This window comes from Mustela erminea, chromosome 3, assembly GCF_009829155.1.
Source record: "Mustela erminea isolate mMusErm1 chromosome 3, mMusErm1.Pri, whole genome shotgun sequence".
Lineage (NCBI taxonomy): Eukaryota > Metazoa > Chordata > Mammalia > Carnivora > Mustelidae > Mustela > Mustela erminea.
The window spans coordinates 111,092,937-111,100,455 of NC_045616.1; the positions used below are offsets into that span (position 1 = coordinate 111,092,937).

The window sequence follows — 7,519 nt, forward strand, 5'->3', positions numbered from 1 at the left end:
GCTAGCAGTTAAATAATTAGATTTTCTTTTTCAGGCTGGTGAATTGTATTTTTAATAAAGGAGTTGAAGCACTGTCAATTTTAGCCACCCAGGAGAGATGCTTTTTGATGCCATGCTTTCAGGCGAAAATGTCTTCTTTCTTAAAGCCGTATGAAAGATAACCTGACACCTTTGGCAGACAGCACTCCTTCAGATGGTAAGCATGTGGGCAGTTTTAGACAATTAGATTATGCAAGATGGCAAGTGTTCATTCACTAAAAATGCAAGAACCATCTGGATTCTCCCAGAGGATCTGGAGAAAATGAACAAGGAAAGTCATTCCTCTAAACAAACCACTTTAACATGAATTGTTCAAAACCCAACCTGTAAATCAATTCTTAATAGCAAAAGACCATCATAAAGAATAAGAAAGAAGGAGATGAATGTCATCTGACCCCTTTTCAACTAACTTCTGAATAGAGAAAGTCAAGCCAAAGAAAACAGGACTTGCTATAGCAAATAATAAGTAGTGGTATGTATTTTTGTTTCCTGTTTGCTGTGATTAAGGATTTGACTTCAGACAACCGCCTTATAGGTTGATTTTGAGAAAATACTACTGTCCAGAAGCAAAGTAATTAAGACAGACATGAAAATCAGCACTAGGAACCTCTAGTCATTAAAAACAAAGCAATGGGGAAAAAATAAATTGTGTTAGATTCACACACTGGTATAAAGTATTGCAATGCAAATGGACAGACTATAGCAACATAGAAAACGGATTAATTTTGTAGACATCATGTTGAATGAAGAAGCCAGACCAAAAAAAAAAAAAAAAAAAAAAAAGAGGAACAGAGTCTGTATGATTAAATTTACATAAAATTCAAAAACAGGCAACATTAAGCTATGTTTTAAGTAGAATAATAGTTATATTTTGCAGTAGGGAAAGGGGGAGTGATTAGGGAAAATTTTGGAGTGCTTTCTATACTTGATCTACTAGCTAGTTACAGAAATCTAGTCCCTTGGGGAAAATGTTTGCACTTTTCTTAATGTATGTTATTCTTCAACAAAAAGTTTACTTTTGTTAAGATAATTTATTTGTATGTCCTTAGGCAAGTCACTTATCTCTGAACCTCCAAGTTTCCGTCATGAGTAAAATAAGAAGTTGGACAAGATAAGTCTTCAGATTTCTTTAGATTGCAAAAATGCTTTGATACTACAAAAGATCACTTGTCTCACAAGGACAAACTGGATCAATATATCTATAATGATATCAACCTCATTTTGGCAGTCAGATATATCCCTCCCCCTTTACCCAGTTCTTCAACCCTTACTTAAATAGTAAAAAGCAAGTTTTTTGGTAGCATATGTACATAGAGAATCCTCCCTCCAGATAAGTAGATTGATATATATGATGAGAGAGAATTTTTTTAATAAAATAAAGCCAAACAAAAAGGAGGGATAGGGAACCACCTCACTCTCAAAAACCCCCCCTTGAGTTTCTTTCAGATTCTCATTCATAAAGAAATATTTAATCTTTGAGCTATTTTATCCCCAAAGAATCTATAGTTCTGAAATCATACAGGAATGGGCTTCATAGGAATGTAAACAAAACAAAACTGCCCTAAAATATGTCTTCAGCACAACTACCTAAGCACCCAATGTTCCCACCATTAGAGGATCTTCTTAGTTGATCAGCCCTTTACCTCACAGAGAACTGGCTTTTGAAGACATGAGGCATAGGAAATAAGCTTTGTGCACATGGAAGAGAATGGTAGAGATCAAAAGCCTAGTGCATCTCTAGAAGAGGAGGCTGACATTTGGTACCAAGATGGCACCTGATGACAAAATGACCAGCCCAGAACCAAAAATCAAGAAAACATTGTAAGGGAATGGGAGCCAGGTATCCTCCCACTACTCATTTTCCAACTAATACCAACTTATTTCTGATTCTCCTCATGTTTCTACACACACACACACACACACACACACACACACACACACACATCTTTGTGAATTTCACCACATAATAAGAAAATAAAATTCCACGAATGGCATCCTTTCCTTAAACGACCATAAGACAACCAGATGAACTGTTTACTTTATAAACTATTAGTTATATATCAAAATCTATAGGAGGACTGCTCAAAACTGCCCTCCACTCACTGTAGAAACCAAAGCATAGATCTCTCTGCTTATGGAGCTCTATAAGGAAATACTGGAGATTCATTGGGGAATGAACAAACGTCACCAATTCACAACTCAAATAATGGGCAGAAAAAAATCCTTAACCTCTCATGTATGAAATATTACAACTCTTAAATTCCCTAGTAGTGTATCTCTTAAAAGGACAAAATAAAATACAAATCAAGAATTGTTCTTGGAGGAATATTCCTAGATCATGTTGTCAGGAAACAGATAATATGTCATTTCTCCTTAGCTCTCAGGGAGAATAGAAGTGTCTAGAGAATATGCAATGAGCAAGTTACCTGCTGCTGTCTTTTACAAATTTTAAACAGAGACCAAGAGCAGTTTGGTTGGTTTTTCTTAATAAGGCACATGCATCTCCAGAGAACACATCCTCACTAAGCAAAAGCTGCCTCTAAATGTCTTTTCATGCCTTCCCAGCTGGGACCAGGGTTTTGCTCTCTCCTTTAGAGGCAAAGGGCTCTGCTACACAACTGGGAAAAAGATAGGGCAGAATTACATTTTGAAGGCAGTAGTTTAGGTGTCAGTCTACTTCTCCAAACTGTAAAAACATAAGCAATTGTACAAATACTACTTCATTTGTAAAAACAACAACAACAACAATAATCCACTGACCTCAGCCCAGGATACAAAGATGCTGCAGTAAAATGGGCTTTTCCACCCCTACAAGGAAGGGGCAGGTTAGGAGAAGAGACGAAAACACAAAGAAAGAAGTATGAAAGCAGAACCAGAGCTGTGACCATGGCCAGAACCATTCCATAACGAATTCAAAGCTGCACAGATGCTGGGGCTCACCAAGAAGCCACTCCTGCAGCCATCCCTGAGGACTACTATGCCTGAGATTTCTAGTCTCCCAACTCACATCTATTTTGCTGTAAAAATACAAGTCTTTTCTGCATATATGAATGCCACGTTAAAGACCACATTTCTCCATAAAGTTAGAGGTGGCATATAACCAGGTACCAGCCAATGGGAAATACAAATACAAGTGACTTGTGCAACTTTCTGGTCACATCCTTTACAAAGAAGACGCATGAAATTCTACTATTCTTTCTTCCTGTTTGCTGGAAATCAGACATAGTAGAGGCACGTGCGAAAAATGGAAGATCTGCAGAAGGTGCTCAGAAGCTGCTGGGTCCTCACACCATGGATCCACTGTGTAAGTTCTTACACTCACTCAGCAGCCATACCAATGTCCTAAAATTCACAACCACCAATTGCTATTGATCAGTTCACCACCAGCTTCGGTCCCATCGGAGTGATGATTATCTCTGCTTTCCAGAAGTTGCCCAGTGCCCCATCAAGCATGGATGATCCCCCACTTTACAACCTGGCACAATGGCAATCCCACCCCATCGTTACTACCAAGAATGTTGGGTTAGCACAAACAGACAACTTGCAAGGTCATGGTAGTTTGAATCAAGAGCCCGTCCTAATCAAAGTGGGGCCACGATGAACCAGTTTCGAATCAGCAGTGGCTATAATATCTCTGATGACAGCTCAATAGCCTTTTTTCTCTAGCCAGGAAATTTGAGGGGTGAGCCTGAGCAGGGTCACCTAAATAGATTGCACCTGCCAAGACCGGGTGATGGAATAAATGAGTGCATGTGGAATGGAAATTAGGGGGCTAGACCTAAAATAAATTTAACAGATTGTCTCCTCTTTAAGGGCTCCTTTTAATCAGCTGATTTCATGAGACTTTGCTTTGCAGAGGAGATGTGACTCATGAGCTGCTTGCCAGAGACAGATGCTTGTGGGTTTTGTTGTTTTTTGTTTTTTGTTTTTTAAAATTCTATCAGACAGGGATCTGCAAGAAATTTGGATGAAGAGAAAGGCCAATGATAAATATGATTTGAATCAAAGCAGATTTGGGGGAAGACATGCAAAACTTTTATAGACTCACAGTTCCTGAAACTATGTTCAAAGACATAAAAATAAAAGGCGAATCAGAGTTTTACAAATAAAGGACCTTAGAGATCACCTAGTTCAACTCTGTTTTCCCAAATAAACACTTAACATAGTATATAACACACAGTTGGCAATCAAATATATTTTTTTCTTGTTGAGTGAATGATTGCCTGACTAGAAAATAAGAGAAAAGAGTGATTCCTCCTAAATTACACAAGAAATATTCAGGTAAACTAAGATGTCTCAACCCCAAGCTCAACACATTTTCTATGCTGCTTTCTCTCATCATGTAGCATAGTCCTTCTCATTTTTTAAATAAACCCCAAATTTCATGCACACACTTTCCTTTTCCTGGTGTCTCTGTCAATTAGGATGGTTTTAGCTGCAGGTAACAGAAAACTTAGCAAAAATAGTTTAAGCTAGAAGACTATTTTGCTTTACAGAAACCAGAGGGGAGTTGTCCCAGGGTTGATTTTGATGGCTCCGCATCATCAAGGACCTAAGAATGTTTCATATTTCCACTTTCCCATGCTCATGTCTTGCCTTTATTTGGGGTCCTATTTTCTCATGGTTGTCAAATAGTTGTAGCATTTCTTTTTATGTCTATGAAAACATCCAAGCAAAAAACAAGGGACACAGGTAAAAAATGTCTTTTCACACCACTCTATTAATAAAAAGAAAAATTGTCTCTGGGGCACCTGGGTGGCTCAGTTGATTAAGCATCTGCCTTCGGCTCAGTCATGATCCCAGGGTCCTAGGATCAAGCCCCACACTGGGCTCCCTGTTCAGTGAAGAACTTACTTCTCCCACTCCCTCTGTTGCTTGCCCTGCCTTGGTGTTCTCTCTCTCTCTCTCTCTCTCTGTCAAATAAATAAATAAAATCTCTAAAAAAAAAAAAAAAAAAATTATTCTCCAAACCTTCAACATACTTCCCTTTACAACTCACTACCAGAAATGTGTCACACGCTCACCAATCACTGGCAGAAAAAAGTGAGGTAGAGATAACTGGCTTAGGCCAATCATGATTCCCCTATGGGAGCTGGGCACATTCTATCCCAAACAAATGTATTCACAAGGAAGAGGAGGAAGAGGCTCTCCAAAGACGTCTATGAGATTCTGCTGCATCCACAGGTTGCCTTAGCAGGCCTACTCAAACCTAAGCCCAAAGGTATTATATCTCACCAATGTTAGATATAGGAGTATGAATTCAACTCAACAAACATTTGTCCATCACTTTCTATTTACCAGTTTCCACACAGACCCTGCCATTAAAACAGCAAGTGGAACTGATACTTTTCTTACCCTCAGAGAGCCCACTGAACAACGGCAGATGAAGACCACTAAGTAGGCTATTACAATCCAAAATATGATGTGTGTTCTTATGGGGAGAGTGCCCACACACATGGGATAATAAGGAAGCCATAACTAGCCCACATACGGATGGTCAGGGAAGGCTTCCAAGAGCAGGTGTCATCAACAGAATAAGTAGAAGCTAGCATGGAGATGTTATGGGATAAGCAGAGTGTGTTCCAGATAGAAGTTTCAGCATAAGCCAAGTGCAAGAGACAAGTGAGAATATGATGAATCTGAAAAAACAATTCAGTATGACTAAACCGCTGAACATAAGGCAGGGAGATCAACTGAGACTAAAGAGGTAAGAGCTGGTATTCGAATTAGCCTATTTCAAGTTTTTGCCAGTTTGATAAAGGATTTGCCATGACAGCCGTAGGTGGAGTCACACGTGTGAAAACAACGAAAAGGCAGCAAGCACAGAGGCGACCTCCCCAGAGGAAATGGATCACGACACTGCTACTTGGTGACTCGCAATTCCCTTTGCCGACTCTCCATCTATTGAGGCTATTACAGACCAGGCTTGAAAATAATGGACCAGTTCAGAGTGTCAACAGCTCCCCAGCAGAAGAACTAGTGTGGTAATGAGTGTGATTTGACAGCCCAAGGTCAGATATTTAACAATATTCCAGAGTTTAAGTATGATACACTGAGCGCTGTTTTAGCTCCTAACTTGAAAGGCTCACAGCTGCTAATATTTACAGAAATAGGAAGCAATTACAGTTCGCTGCCACAGGAGGAACTTAAATAATTTAAGACTCATAATGCCTCTGATTCTTTTCAAGCCATCTTTTCTCCAGAACCAGCTGCTTCTAGCTCTCAGAAAGCCCTCTGTTCAGAAGGCAGAATCGCCCTGATGCACAGCACTGCTTTTGCTCGCCCAGAAACCCAAGCACACAGCTTTTTGGCATCCACAACATTTCTCCCACATTTGTACTTCATCTCTGGAAAGGGCCCCTTTTCTCACCAGCAATGAAACCCCACAGCCATCTGCCCAGGCTAATCTGGGTAAACTGGCATGAGCAGAGAGAACCATAATGTAATTTCACAAATTAAACTAATTTATTTCAGTAGCCATTTTCATGACACGGATGTGGTAGGACAAGAATAGCGAAGAAAGGGAAATGGGGGTGGGGGGGGAATTGATGGTGTTCAATGCCAAACAGAAGAAAATCAAATTTTAAGTGCCTAGAGTTAACATGTGAACTACCCCCAAGAGTCTGTTCTTATGATTCTCTTGTGAATTCAGCACTTTCCCCCAGGGGTCAACAAGCTGATGAGTGGGATAAGAAAATGTAGACAGTTATAAAATTTTTTTAGTTGAAGTTTAAATTTAAGAGCTTCTAATATCAGCCTATAGAACGATCTTTGCAAAAATTAGAGAACACGGAGGTATCTACTCTCATTATAAAGTTCTAAAATATGACCAAGAACATAACTGGTTAAGTTACCTCACCTGGAGATAAACACTTTTTATATGAAAAGTATTCTAGTATCTTTGGGTTCCACTATCTCACATTTATTGTCACAGCTTTTCTTTCTTTTTTTTTTTTTTTTTCGTGGGGGTGCACCGTTCCTGGAAGTACTGCAATACCAGGTCGATGCGTGGAGTGGACGGAGCAAGCTCCTATTCCACCTCCCTGCTCCAAAAATCCATTTAATATGTTGTCCTCGGATAGAGGACGTATCAGATATTAAACTGATAAGAACAGATACTACACTTGATCTTAGCCAAAAGGCCGAGAAGCGATGTCACAGCTTTTCTTGGGAGGACATCAGACTAGAAGAGAAGGAATATGTTTTCTGGCACCCAATATATTAGCTCTTAAATCCCAGCGCTACCCATTTATGGCTCCCAACTCTGGCTGGTTATTCCATGTTTCTGTGCCTCAGTTTCTGCATCTGCAACACGGAGATGATCCTGTAAATAAGTTTTAATCAGGATTAAATTATGGTAAATGAAATAACTTGGACAAGAACCTAATAGTGTCTAGGCTATAGAAAGTATCCAATGAAGCCTGGCACTATCGCTTCTCTCCCAAGACTTGCTCTTCCATTTTTCTCATCAGGATAATAT

At 39.5% G+C, this 7,519-nt stretch overlaps 1 non-coding gene across 1 annotated transcript; it reads right to left on the reverse strand.

Moving 5' to 3' along the window:
• Positions 1-7,002: 7,002 nt before the first annotated feature.
• Positions 7,003-7,193, reverse strand: LOC116587283. The gene has a single exon (XR_004284357.1). It is a non-coding gene; the product is annotated as a U2 spliceosomal RNA (small nuclear RNA).
• Positions 7,194-7,519: the final 326 nt, after the last annotated feature.